General features: G+C 36.9%; 1 protein-coding gene and 1 pseudogene across 2 annotated transcripts in view; both read left to right on the top strand.

Moving 5' to 3' along the window:
- The window catches only part of GPC6 (glypican 6), a 1,066,736-nt gene that overhangs the window by 74,731 nt on the left and 977,620 nt on the right, over window positions 1–14,385 (top strand). The gene's annotated exons all lie outside the window — the stretch shown is intronic.
- LOC118528136 (rRNA-processing protein FCF1 homolog pseudogene) lies at window positions 7,337–8,175 on the top strand (annotated as a pseudogene).

Below are 14,385 nucleotides of genomic sequence, written 5' to 3'. Positions count from 1 at the left end.
TAAAATCAGAAATCACACATAGTAAGTCATTTAACATCGCCTAAGTATCCATTATAATTTAAAATATTTGGTAAACTCATTGGGTATCTTGATTTTTTTGAACAGAAAAAAAATGACTTAATCTTTATAAATAGCTTTAATTAGCTGGGGACCTATTATGCTTCTCAACGTTGCTGTAAGCTACTCAAGGTTGCCTTAACTTTTTTGATAACTAGGGCATCCTTTGAACTCAGAGTATGTTTGTGGTCAATGTAAACCTCACACCCTTTCTTGTTTGGTCATCCCAGACCCTGTGTTTTATGAGAGGCATGCTTTTCTGTGTTTCTGTTTTGTTTTTCTTTTGTTTTTTGAGTTGGATTTATGAAAGCTTTTAATTTGAAGGAAGACAAGTCTCTGCAGAATCAGTGCTAGCTGTCTGTGGCCCCATATTTTCTTTTTTATTTATTTTAACAGGAAACTGACTGGATCATGGTGAATTCTCAATTGGTTTTATTAAAATTACCAGTGGAGAGTGAAATGCATGGAGTAGGCTCAAACCTTGATTGAAATCCAACATCAAATATTTCTTTTTGTTATAAAGTCAGTCTTTTCATTTTGGACTTTTCTTTGGCTGTTACTGTGTTATGATAAACCCATCTGCTGTTTCAGCACATGGTAAGAGATTTCTTTATGCCAGTGTGGAGGATGCAGGAAGAATGATAGATGGCAAGGGAAGCCACTTACTCGTAATGCTTTTTGTCAAGTCATGTCCTCTTGTCCCATCATACATGCCTTTCCTCCAGTGAGTTCAGCTGTTATTATGCGGCATTGTCATTCTACAAGGAATGACTAGCTGGGAAATTTCTGATGGATGCCAAGGAGATGGAATAGCAGTCTGTATTTTGTACATGACTGATAATTTTGGTCTCTTGAATGGTAAAAATAGACACATAGATGAGAGTGGTCATTTCAGGCTTCCTTCCCTCCCCCATAACTAAGGAAATTTTAAGAATCATTCTAGGTAGTTAAGTTGTTCATAAATATGTGCCAGATTTTGTTTGTTGGCTTTTGTCGCTTGATGCTGATGGACACCTCCTGCAAAGAAAAACAGCAAATTCTTATCTTAAATCAAGAAGGTGAATGAAGAGTAGGACGGTGTGATTCCTTTCTGTAATAAAATTCAGATAACTTGATTATATTAGGAGTAGCATATTTTCTGACAGAAGAAAGACCTTGAGATTACAGTTAAACATGGCAACTTGAGTAAATGTATTTGCCTATACTCCCTTCTGAACACCTCACTGAAATCAAAGGAACACAAAGGATAGAAACACGAACAAAGAGAATTTGAGGGGAGATAATAGATTGGAAATGTTGTGAATTTCTGGGTAATATAAATTGGAAGGAGGGATTACTAGAGCAGAGAGAGTTGAATACTTGGTGCTTACAGAGGGAGGTGCCAACAAGGAGGAAGCTTGGAAAAGACAGGAATTGGCAATAGTAGATACTGCGGAAGTTGGGAGTGAAATATGGGGCAAAAACAGGGAGTTTTGTGAAAGTCTGAACAAGATATGCTGTACCTCCCCATATCCTCTTCCCCTGTATGAGCAGACAACTGATTACTAGAGTGCCCCTACTTCTTCAGGGATGTGATTTATTCCATGGATACACTGAGTTAGGGTGATTCTAAAATGGGAACACCATGCACAGCTAAAGGTAAAGTCTCCGTGATTAACAGTGAGAGCTGTAGCTCTCTCCTGCCATCTATCTCCAAGAGCATTGGTACACAGGCCTGAGAAAGCTTATTTTCTGAAGAAACTGGTTCTACAGAAAAGATCTCCAGATCTTTGATATTTGAAGGATCAAGTCTCTGCTTGCTCACCTTGAGCAGTGAAATAAATCCATTTGTTGATAAGCTGCATAGGATTCCCAGGCATTATTTTATTTTCTCTTGAATAAAGCCAAGGATCACCATGTATTTGGAGTACACACAAAAAGAACGAGACGGTCTACAGCAAGAAGAAAGAACTACCAGAAAGGAGTTTGGAGAAGCTAAATTAATAGTTCAGGAGCAGAAAAGATGACTCAACAAAAAATGAAAGTAACTTAGAGAAATAAGAGAAGACATTGCCTCTATGGGAAAGAATGTAATGCTATTACAATCAAAACAATTGAAGAAATAAGAGCGACCTCATGATATTTTAAAAATCGAAAGAATAAAATTAATCAATAGAAATGTCTGACCATTAAGGAAATGTCCTAGAAAATATAACAAGCAGACCGCATAATATCCAACTGATAGTGTTTTCATTAAAAGTGCAGCATAAACAAAAGAAAAAAGACATTTTCAAAGTAATTTAAAAAAAAAAATTGTCCCAGAACTGAAGGACACAAGCTTCTACATTCAGTTCATAACGAAATTATTGAAAAAGAGCCAAGAACATCATTATGAAATTTCACAACTCTAGGCATGAAGACCAGATCCTAATGGACTTTAAGTGAGAAAAATAAATCCTTTGTGGTGCACAAAGGATTTAAGACCAAGTGACACTGGATGCTCCTGCAGCAATATGGAAATTAGAAGTAGTGAAGGAAAATCACAGGACAATAGTTATTTGACAGGTCTGTGATCAACCAACCCAAATTGGAGCAGGAGAATTGAGGGCTCCGGGATATGGATTACCGGATAACTTTGATCATAGGAAAACCTGTATTTTAAGTTGTTTTAATGGGGAGAGTTTGGGAAGAGTCTAAGCAGAGGGAAAAAGAGAGGCAACAGTTAAATCTAGGAAAAATACAAAGTTTTACAAAAAAGGATATGTCACAGTGTACTATTTGACTCATAAGAGAAAATATATGTACTCATCATAGTGTAAATATTGCCCAGTACCTTAACAAAAAGTGGTTATATATATGTGTTCCAGAAAAATTGACTCCTTTCTTTCCTCTCACTAAAGAATAAATTGCCATAGTTTTTTAAGTGCATTTTTTTAGTTTTTAACTATGTTTTATTTTATTTATTTTTTAAGGATTTTATTTATTTTAGAGAGACAGTGGTGGGGGGAGGGCATCAGAGGGGGAGAGAGAGAATCCCCAGGAGACTCCATGATGGGTGTGGAGTGCCATGCAGGGCTTGATCTCAGACCAAGAGATCATGACCTGAGCCGAAATCAAGAGTCAGATGTTTAACCAACTGAGCCACCCAGGCACCCCTGTTTTAACTACATTTTAAAGTGATTCCTTTAAATACATAAACTTTTTTGAATTTAGCTGTCTATTAAAAAATCACTTGTCAAAAGAAAGGGATTTAATTCACAAGAGAACAACAAATAATATTAATAAACTGTTGGAGTCAGGTTATTTTGACAGTAACATGTTATTTTGTTGCTGTAGATATTTCAGAATATTAAGTAGTACTAAATATATGGACTAAAAGATATAGTTTAAATGAGGATATTGTGACTTTCACAAATAATAACCATATTGGAAAAGTATTTCTAGAAGGACATACATATACCCAAACTTGATGACATATTTTTGGTGACATGTGATGGTTTAGGAAGAAAAACCACTGGATTCACTTTGGGCAACATACCAGAGTTGCTTGTTTGTTTGTTTGTTTTAAGTGTTTTTTGATAGAGCAATTCATTGAGGAGTATTTTATTAAATAGGAAAGCCAAATTCCAGAACCTTCTTCCCTATTCAACTACTGTTATCTTACCAATAAGAATTACTCTCCATCACCAAATCTTTATAGCATAGGAGGGAGTAATTTCTAGGACAGGTGAAGCTTTGTATCTCTCATTACTAATTAAGCTAATTCTATTTTAACAATAGCAATTTAAAGAATTGCCATGGTTTTGCTTTTTTCTCTAATCAACACCATGCTGGTTATAAGCAAAAAGATTCATTTATAAATTTTTTTCTGCAGTATGCTTGACTGTTAATTTCCAGGTCAGTATCCAGCCTATCAAAAGTTTCATGGGGTGATAATTTATGCTTATAATGGACAGTCTATTTAAAACTATGATGAGGTCACCCCAGCTAAAGCAGCTAAAATGCTGAATCCCATTCTCTCACTTACTCAGAATCACATCACTTTAGTTTGCTAGTTTCCCATTTTTAATGATGGGTGTTTCATTCAAATAAAACTTCAAACTTCTCACAGTCCAATTTATCACTAGCAGTTCACATTATTAATTGTGTGTCTCATCCCTTGAGGCAAATCACATGGCATCCCTCATTCCCTCCCTCCTTTCCTTCCTTCCTCCCTTCCTTCCTTCTTTCCTTCCTTCCTTCCTTCTTTCTATTCCACAAGTAAAGCAATGATGTCACTTTCCTAGGTAATGCCTTCCTCTATAATTTTTTGAACTGAAGGCTCCAATCTTATATCGTGTTGTATACAGTACAGATTATAAGTTAAACTGAGTACTCCTTTTTTTGATTCCATTGTCAAATTAACTATTTTTCGTACTGCAGGTTAGCATATTTTTCAGCATTAAGCCAGTAATAGAATCAGAGATTTTGAGAGTTGAAATGGACGCTAGAAAGTATTTATTCTAAATCCATCCAAAAACAATATTTTTCTTAAAACAGGGACATTTTCATCTCCTCCTAGAAAATAGTGCCAAATACATTCCTCTAATAAATAAAAGAAGTTGCCTCACTAAAGCACTGCCCCGAGTGCTCCAAGTCTATGAGCAGCTTAAATAACCAAATCCAAGTTGTCTCTGATCCTGTATCTGGAATTGTCAGCTCATTTCACCATCTAGTGTGAGACCAGTATTAGCCACTAACTGGACGGGCTTCTGGTGGGGTAGAAGAGCAGTGCTTCTCAAATTCTGGGTGGGGAAGGATCAGTCCTCCTTCTAGTCTTCCTCCTTCTATTCCTCCTCTTCCTCTTGCCCCTCTTCCTCCTTTTTCCAATCCATTGCAGACTGATTCTTTCATAAAATATGATAAAATTATTTTCTAAAATTTAATTATAAAACAAAACAAGTTCATTATTATTAGATTCAATAGATAGGAAAATGTCAACTTGTTATGAAAATTTCTAACTCTTACACTTGATATTTCTGCATCTCTCATTAGGCTCTGGCAGTTCAGTCTGAGGGGCACTGCTGTGCTCTATGAGGCTTGATGTTGTGTGATGAGCTTCCATTTTCTTTGCACTGGAATTGGCTACATCTTAAATATTGGTCCAGCAGTACGAATGATTGCTCCATATTTTATATCGGTTTTTGTGACTATTATTACATATATTTTTATGCCACTTTCGTATCAGTTTATATATATTAAGTTCATTTTGTAATATAAATTTCTTAGTAGCCAACTCATCAATAGTTGCCTTATTAAGATTTCTGTTATGATGACCGTTATATACTTAAGAGATGTATGATAGCATCATTGAGGGCATATCATATGTGGACAAATTTATTACGTAATAGACAAAATATGTGATATGTGTATATGTGAGTTATATATATATATTATATTGTATATAAACATATATATAATAATAACTTCTCAACACTTATCTTACCAAGGACTGCTCATTAGAATGGTCTGGGCTGCCATTTTCCCATTCACTTTTCCTTTCTCCTTTGCCATCCTTCCTCCACCTGATTGTTGTATGAGCTTTTGCATTGTGCTGCCACGCGTATGCATGACTCAGTTGCCAGTTTCCACCTGTCCTCCAAGTCCAAGTCCCATTTTGCATCCAGCTTGTGGTTCACTGGGGTTGATCTCAGGTCCCAGAAAGTTTCAAATCTTGACTTTAAATCAGAACACTTAGGGGGCACGTGGGTGGCTTAGTCAGTTAAGCATCCAGCACTTGTTTTTGGCTCAGATCATGATCTCAGGGTTGTGAGATTGAGTCCATCAGGCTCTGTGCTCAGCGGGGAGTCTGCTTGAGATTCTCTTTCTCCCCCTCCCTCTGCTGCCCCTCTCCACCCCGTTCTCTCTCTCTCTCTCTCAAATAAATAAATATATCTTTAAAAAAATCAGAACACTTAGGGCTTAGAAAGTTGCAGATCTTCAACTTGTGGCTCTTAATGGTATTTTACCTACATTAGAGGTTTGTTTATTCAGCATGAGGCACCATGCTAAGTATTTGAGAAAAAAGATGGGGAAGACATGACTACTGCACCCAATTGAGGGCTTTAGAATTTAGTAGGAGATAGACATATAGATAACTTGTTTAACCGGAGCTGTGCTAAAAGTCTTTAACTTTGGGGATAAGTTAAGAAAGCCTTTACAAAAGTGCTACAGTTGGGCTGGGTTAGGGTGATTTAGTGATGGAGGATGTACATGCTCCATGTGGGGGCTTAGGTGTATAATGCATTCTAGGGCACGGAGATGTGAAAATGGTATGAGATTTGGGTTTTGGAACTACCTGTTTAAGCACTCCCAATTTATTCAGCTTGAGTGGTGGCTCCCTGTTTTATGCTTTTTTTGAGACCCCAGTCCTAAGAACCAAAAGTGGTATTTACTTTTAAGATTCAACTGAAGCCTGCATGGAACCTGCCTCTTCGCAGTGTTTACCTGGAGAAAAATATTGCAAGGATTCATGCACAGCAAATGGGCAATTAGAGTTTTGTAGACCTGTGTCTATATTTTGAAAGACCTAGAATGATCTTTGAAGAAACGAAAAATGCCAACCCTTAGGAACACACTAGAAACTGAAAAGGTATCTTCAGCCTTAGTTTATTTGGATTTGTATATTAAGACTTTTCAGTCGGTTAGCTCATGCAGAAATACACCCCCCCACAGTAAAATTAGGAGGTAGTTTTCCTATTAGGTGTTTGATTTCCATATCCCATGATTGTTTATGAAAATGTATTGGTGTATATTTTAAATTTTCATGATTAATTTTGTTATTTTTAAGCCCTAATATAGCTTTTCAGAAGTGCAAACCCAATACATTGCTTTGTGCTTACAGGCAATAAGGATTCAATATAATCCAACTTGATTTGAGGAGTTGAGAATGCAGATGGGAACAAGGAGTGGCTTATACTTCAGTAAAGGTGGAACATGAGATGCGGTTGGGGCAGAGGAGTGGGACAGGTAGCACTTAGGAATAGGCAGTGGCCATCCTCAGGCACTGGACTTTGCTTTTTCCTCTGTGGGAGATCACAGTTTTAAAGCATTATGGAGAGTGTGAGTGGAAGAGGATCATCTGATATGTGTTTTGGAAATATCAAGGTAGTGGTAATGTATGATGCATTCATTTTATTTGAGTGAAACACAAATACTGATTGTGAGTCACAAGTCAGTATTTGTATTTCATGAAAACCAAACTTCTGTACTGATAGGAGAAGGAATCAGAGCCTGAGGGACTCATTAAGAGACTCTAGCAGCATGGGGTGATTCCGGAAGAAACAAGAGTGTGGCATGAACATGGGGAAGCAAAAGAAAACAAGAAAGTATGCGACCATGAAGCGAATGCTTAGTCTCCGAGATCAGAGGCTTAAAGAGAAGGACAGATTAAAACCTAAAAAGAAAGAAAAGAAAGATCCTAGTGCACTCAAGGAAAGAGAAGTCCCCCAACATCCTTCCTGCTTATTCTTCCAATATAACACACTGCTGGACCCACCTTACCACATCCTGGTTGATACCAACTTTATCGACTTTTCCATTAAAGCGAAACTTGACTTAGTACAGTCAATGATGGACTGTCTGTATGCCAAGTGTACCCTTGTATAACTGTGTGATGGCTGAAATTGAGAAACTGGGGCAGAAGTATTGAGTGGCTCTAAGGATTGCCAAGGATCCAAGATTTGAACGATTACCATGCACACACAAAGGAATCTATGCAGATGACTGCTTAGTACAGAGAGTAACTCAGCACAAGTGTTAAATTGTGGCCACAGTTGACCGGGACCTTAAACAAAGGATCCGGAAGATCCCTGGAGTTCCCATCATGTACATTTCTAACCATAGGTACAACATTGAGCGGATGCCAGATGATTATGGAGCCCCTTGGTTCTAATTCTTAAAAGATAGAGTTCCTCTGCCTTCCTTTACCAACTTTTTCTGTTGCCAGTTCATATTAGCAATATGCTGTAGCATGAATTATTCTTCTTACCCATTTGCTCTGTTATGAGCTGACTATGGTTAAATACACCCACTTTTTGATGTTTTGAAATTGATATTTTGTATCATTTTAAATATTGTTGCATCTTTTTATAAATCAGATGATTGCTCATATAAAAAAAAAAGAGACTCTAGCAGTGTGGATACAGGGGAGGGACGCAGGAGCATATCTGCATGGTTACTAGTTTTCTTCATTCAATAGATATTCATTAAGTTCTGAGTAGTCACTAGGTGCTAGGTCATAATGGAGAGCAACACAGACTGCGTCCTGGAGCACAAGACGTATAAGACAGCCTCCAGTCTCTGCTTGGGTGACTAGTGGAAGCTGGTGCAGTCAGCACTGTGGGAATCGTGGGGCAGAGGTTGGTGGGGGGCGGGGTGGTTGGGGAGAGGCTTGTGTGTGTGAGTTGAGGAATGGTTTCTCAGCAGTTGTAGATGGCATTTAGTGTTGGAAGGACTGAGGTGAAGTACTTGGGTTGGGAGACTTTGGGGTTGGGAGGTCTAGGCCAGTGCTTCTTAGACCTTATGTATGTTGCAACCACCTGGGATCTTATAATATGCAGATTTTGCTGCAGTAGGGTCTGGGTGGAGCCTGGGGTTTTTCAGTTTTAACAAGCTCCTGTTCGCTGCTGTTGCTGCCTGCCCTTGGAACAGTAGCTGGAGCTGCAGAAGGGTAGTTGAAAAGCTGGTTAAAAATTGTTGAATAGTTGAAAATGAGATGGAGAACTCCTTCCTCTGGGAGAATATCCACATTATTTCCCTCTGTCCCTGTCTCTCTTTCTCTCTCTCTGCATATGTGCGTGCACACACACACACACACACACACACACTCATACACACAAACTTCGAGCTTTAGAAGAATCTTATAAACAAACTATTTGGGAGTGGAACCATTTACAGATTGGGGAATGCCTACAGATGTGTACGTATGCCTTCATTTACAATGAAATTGCTTTTCCAGAAAGTCCATAATCTCCAGGTCATCTGGAAAATATTTCTTTATGTCAAACATGGACAGAACATATTTTGTTGACTTTACTTGCAGTTGTCAAAGGGGAATAATGAACTCATATTCACAGATAACCATTTCCAAACCATACTTTATTTTTAAGTGTTGACTTTTCAACTCTAATCCATTAAAATCCGAGAGGCGGTAAAAAAAGAGAAAACAAAATGTCCAGCTAAAATTTTTAAGGAATGTATTTCTATGAGGGAAATACTGTGTCGTGTTTGTGGCCTCAAGGGAAAAAAATAGCAAGTGTCATTTGTGGAATAAATATATATAATTGCATATCATCTTCTGAGCCTGCACTAAAAAACAGTAGATGTTATTGGTTTTTTACTTTTTGGTTGTCTCACAAGGCAAAACAGTTAAGAAGAAATCCTCAGCTTTTTATTCTTTTGCATCTAATATGAAAACAAGGATGAGAATATAGAACAGGGCTTTTCTTCGATGCAGGGAATAACTGGGAGGTTGGATTCCTTTTAATAGCTTTTGATGTGTTGAAATCCAGTCAGTGTTTACATAGTAAGTAGTCACTTGACTTAAATTTTTTTTTCATAAGCATTACTTACTCCTGCAGTGACGAATGAATGTTCTCTTTGCTCTGAACATTGCCTATATAAATTATTAGGAGAAATGGAGTAAATATTACCCTCCTTCTAATAGGGATATTTCTCTGATGGGGACCCATTTGTTTACTGTAGCTGCTGGGATGGCATGATCAGGGTGACACGAAGACACTGTAGGAGTAAGACTTTCTACTTCTTGGTTGGATTTGTAATTTTATTTTTGTAGTTTTATTTCCTTTTACACTTGTTCATTGACTCTACTCTCATTTAACAGGAAAAAAAAAAATCAATTGCCTAGAGGAAGATAGAGATGTTCCAGCCTCATTAATAGACCAAAACCTCATTAGGGAGATGACTGTTGCATAATGAAAGGTGCTTAACATCAGAAGACCTGGATTAAAATCCTGGCTCTGTTCCTTGCCAGTTTAGAAACCATCTCAGAGCCTTGGCCTCCCCAGCATGGAATTCTGTGCAGGAAAAATGTATTTATAATGTAGTAATATGTGTGCCATGAGGAAATATTCTCCAGTCCCTGCTTAGGTGATCTATGGAATGATCTATGGGGAATCAGGGGAAGGGATGTAGAGCTTTGAGGAAATGTGTAAAGATAAAAAATAACCTCTGATAAATGACCATTTTGAACATACACTATCTTTTTTTATATATTCATATTTATAATCCTCCCAAACTATGAAGTCTTTTTCTTTCTCCAGCCTGATTTCAGTATCAGTATCAGTAAATTTTGGTAACTTGCACTTTTTTCCCACAAGTCATCTTTATTTCTTGTTTGGGTCCATATTAAAAATAATTTAAGTTTTATAAAGACATAAAGCAAATTCCTAGGTGCACTTAGATGCATAAAGCTTATAGCCACTCATATTCTACACTTTCAGATACAAAAAAACGCTACCTTGTTTTTCCACTAAGGTTAAAATGTGTGTGTGTGTGTGTGTGTGTGTGTTTGTTGTATTCCATATATGAAAAACAAACAAATGGAGCCTACAAAGATTATTTTGTTTGTTTCTATTTTGCTTAAAATGTTGCTCAGTCTGAAATAAATACAAAAATTTGGAAGTATCCGGACCACTAGCCAGAATTTAGGAAATATGATGGTAAAATATGTTTATCTGTCATATGTTTATTAAGTGCTGAATTAGTATTGCAGAAGACTGTGTAATATTGGAAAAATTAGGGATTTCTCCTCAAAAGTTCACTGCATATTTCTAGGCTTTCTCTAGACAGTGTTGAAATGCCAGGAAGTAGATTTTACATTCAGTGATAGTCATCAGAACTCAGGGCTGCAGAATCTGATTTTGTATATAAGTCAAAGACCAGGGTAAATTTGTGTATGTTTTTAAATATTAGAGGAAATCTTTACAAGAATTATCTTGTGTAAAATCGCCTATAAAATTTCCTCCCATGGTGACCTAGCTTAAACTTTGTACCCTGAGACATACTAACTAAAAATAGATAGAGGAGTTTGTTTATTTCCCTTAATACATTGGCCCCAGGGAAACTCAGAAACTCAAATTTACTATGTTTTGTGGTCAGCCTAATTGCCCACGGACAAAATTTTTTTAATTTCTCTTCTGCTTCTGATCCTGGGTGTAAACAAGATAATTTATGACATGTAGGCAATGTTTTGATACTTGGATATTAAAGTAAAAGCCAGTTCACTGGTCATTATTAGTAGCTACTATAAATTGTAAATGGATTAAGTGCTCATAATTATGTAAAATGGTTAGTTTTTTCTTTGCAATTCAAATACAAACAGGGTTGGCTACTTTGTAAACACCATCCCTGTAGTTCCTGTTCTGTTGATCAGCTACAATATAAAAAGCTGAGTTGCATATTGAAATTAGTTTGATTGCTATTAGGGATTTATGTTATTTCCTAAAGTTCCTAAGGTTAGACTTTATCAGTGGATCTTTTCTGTTTCAGTAGTTAATGGTGAAAAATGACTTGTTAAAAAAAAGTCCAAAAAACAAAATTCAACTGAGTAAATTTTAAAGATCTTATTGGCTTTATGCCATGATTCATGAATTGGGGAGCATCTTAGCTAGCAGGTAGAAAGGAGCTCTGAAGAGCTGTACAGAATGAAAGACTTTCATAGGAAAAAGTAGGCGGGACAAAGAAGTTACTAGGAAAGAGTGGGTTGTTTCAGGCAAGGTCACCTTCCTTTGAGAGATGACAGGGGTTTATCAGAGTACCTCACTAGGGCTGGCCAGGTAATTCAGATTCCATTCCTGGGACAGGTTCACACTGTGAGTCTTGCTTTGGTTATGTGGACTTAGCACAAGTGACCCTATTTTGGATCTGTTGTCACTTTTTTAATGGGCTTAAAACAGAGAACCTGTATTACAGGTCTTGCAGGGAAGAATGGAGTATTTTGTTGATATTCTTAGGGCTTCTTTATTGTTATCTTGCACTCTTTTTTTTTTTTTTGCTGAATAGCTACCAAAAGAGGCAAATGGTTAAATGAAAATGAGTTCTCTGAGAGTGTTAAGTGTCCATCAAACACCATCGGTTTGCTGTCCTCTTTCCTGGTTACTTAAACCTAACAGATAAAGGAACGAAGAAATAAAACCTTAGTTACAAAGGTTTTGTAACATTTAAATCTATACAATAATGAAATTATAGATAAATCCATTGTGTGTGTGGTTTTTAAAAAGATTTATTTATTTATTTTAGAGAGAGAGAGTGTGTGAGTGCATGGGGGGAGGGGCAGAGTGAAAGGGAGAGAGTCTGTTTTAAGCAGACTTCACACTGAGTGCAAAGCCCAGTGTGGGGCTCGATCTCATGACCCTGAGATCACAACCTCAGTGGAAACCAAGAATCTGAAGCTTAACTGACTGTGTCACCCAGGCACCATGGCCCCCGTTTTTTTGAGAGAGAGTGTATGTGCACATGCCCACGAGGAGAGACAGGGCCAGAGGGAGAGGGAGAGAGAGAATCTTACGCAGACTCCATGCCCAGTGAGGAGCCTGACTCAGGGCTCGATCTCATGACCCTGAGATTATGACCTAAGCTGAAATCAAGAGTTGGAGGCTTAACCACTGAGCCAACCAGGCACCCCAGTGAATCCATTGTTTAGGAAAATTCCAGAAAGCCTAGGTCATATTTTATTAAAATTAAAATTATCTACTTCACAGGTGGAAGTTTTATGAGTGAGGGAGTTTATACTCTAATTATCTTACCACACTAATTAAGGCCAAAGTTAGCATAAGTTAACGTAAGTGTAGAAGAAGACAAAGGCTCATCGTGTGTTTTAATATGGAAACTTTTTGCATTTGGAGTGAGGTAATTCATTGTGCCAGAATGTCTCACATATTATGGGATGTTCAGTGTCTGAAGTTCCCACCCGCTATATGCCAATTGACCCTACATGTCATTGTGATAATCAAAACTGCTTTCATAGATTTCCAAATGTTTCCAGCGGGGCTGCTAATTTGTGACTGAAAGTCACTACTTTATGAGAGAAATTGTTCTCTTTGTTCGATGGACAAATGAATGTAGCACTAATAACTCTGATAAGACTCACATGTTCATTGTATTTTCAGAAGGTCTTGGGAATAAATATTTGGAGATTGGATTTTTGGCTTTGTTTCAATCTTATTTGTTACTCTGTAGTGTGTTATGCCTATTAATGATGAGTGGTATACTTTGAAGTTCCTTCCCCCCTTCCTCCCTCCTCCTTCCCTCCTTCCCTTCCTCCCTCCCTCCCTTCCCTCCTCTCCTTCCTTCCTTCCTTCCTTCTCTTTCTCTTTCTCTTTCTTTCTAAAAATACTTTTGTATTACATTGTTTTCAGATCCCAATTAGCCTAAATTTAATTGTATATGCATCAATTACTTATTGTGTAAATGAAAATTATCCATTCTCAGCGGCATCTCCCAAATTGAAATTTTCCTTGTTCTATTATATTTTTAAATGTGAATTTAAAAAATGCTGCTCTTTATCTCTCTTTCTTAAGAAGCTTGGTGGAGGATGATTCATCATCAAATTGAGAAAGGTTTGGTATGGATATAAATTTACATGAGAAATATCAGTTGATTTTTATCACCTTTCAGAGCAAATGTATTTGTTCTTCTCTTCTAATATAAACATATAAATATCTAGAGAATTTTAAACCATCTTTTGTCCTCCTGAAAGCATTGTTTTTTTCCTCATTTTTCTGTCTTTCATTATTTAAATTTCATGAAGCAATGGAGTTGTAGTCATATTATTAACTCTTCATTCTGCTGCTTCCAAATATGCTCCTCCCCAACTAGCTATTTTTTTAGCAATTTCTTCATCTACCACAACCTTACATACTTTGATAACCAATTGTTTAAAAAGTGTTTATTATAAAATTTATCATATAGATAAATTATTTATTGTGCATGTATAGTTTACATAGTAATAAGAAGGCAAACACTGTCAGCTCACCACCTGCTGGTTAAGACAAAATAATTATCAGAACTTTGTAAGTCCAGTGCCCCCTCCATAATTACTTTTCACTGTTCTATGGAGGTTAACTTAATAGTGAATTTTGTAAATCGCTCTTACGCTTTATTTATAGTTTTACTATACTACCTATGTATGTATCTGGAAGCACTGTTCTGTTTTGCCTGCTTTTGAACTTTAGAGTTTAATGATGTTTAATGATTTCTTTTAAGATTTTTTACTCTATGTTGCAAGATTCATCAATACTGATACTTGGATTTAGTTTGCTTATTTTTCTCAGCTCTAGAGTATCTCAT

The sequence above is a fragment of the Halichoerus grypus genome, chromosome 4 (assembly GCF_964656455.1).
Source record: "Halichoerus grypus chromosome 4, mHalGry1.hap1.1, whole genome shotgun sequence".
NCBI classification, from domain to species: Eukaryota; Metazoa; Chordata; class Mammalia; order Carnivora; family Phocidae; genus Halichoerus; species Halichoerus grypus.
This window is presented reverse-complemented; position numbering and strand designations above follow the sequence as displayed.